Genomic DNA, 925 nt, shown 5'->3' on the forward strand with positions numbered 1-925 from the left:
GCCGGGAATCGAACTCACGACCTTTTGTAATCGTGAGCCAAATATCTCTAACCAGTAAGCCACGCGCCATCACTTAAAAAGATGTATAGGCGAACGTTCTCGAATGTAAAGAGAATTTCAAATGTGGATCTCATGAAGCAACTTAATCACGCCTGCTATATATATATATATATATATATATATATATATATATACAATGTAATTGGTCACGTGATTAATTTGCCACAAATTTTGTCAGATCTCAGATATACTTTGCAGCCTAAATATTTTTTAACAGTAGCAATTGACTCAAATTCTTGACACACCTAGAAATTATCTGCTGTATATCAAATGGTCGTTTCGATATACAGCTTGGACGGCTCAACTTTACTAAAAAAAACAACAAAAAAAAGGAGTGACGAAGATTATGTGTTCTGGTTAGTGTTTCTCGAAGGGATTTTCTTCCCCCTAGAAGGGATGGTTGTGAGGACTGCAAATGAGGTAGTAACACTGCCGTGTTTAACAAAATTAAAATAGCTTTTGTAAGGTATTAGGTTGTTAAATAGTAATTGATGAATAACAACAGTCAGTCGGCTGCTTCTTACATTCATAATAAGCACATTAACGTTGGTGTTAGTTCACATGTAGTGGAGGCGCAATGGCCCAGTGGTTAGGGCAGCGGACTCGCGGTCATAGGATCGCGGTTCCGATTCCCAAACCGGGCGTTGAGAGTGTTTATTGAGCGAAAACACCTAAAGCTCCACGAGGCTCCGGCAGGGGATGGTGGCGAGCCCTGCTGTACTCTTTCACCACAACTTTCTCTCATTCTTACTTCCTGTTTCTTTTGTGCCTGTAATTCAAAGGGTCAGCCTTGTTACACTGTGTCACGCTGAATATCCCTCGAGAACTACGTTAAGGGTACACGTGTCTGTGGAGTGCTCAGCCA

This window comes from Octopus bimaculoides, chromosome 20, assembly GCF_001194135.2.
Source record: "Octopus bimaculoides isolate UCB-OBI-ISO-001 chromosome 20, ASM119413v2, whole genome shotgun sequence".
Classification (NCBI taxonomy): domain Eukaryota; kingdom Metazoa; phylum Mollusca; class Cephalopoda; order Octopoda; family Octopodidae; genus Octopus; species Octopus bimaculoides.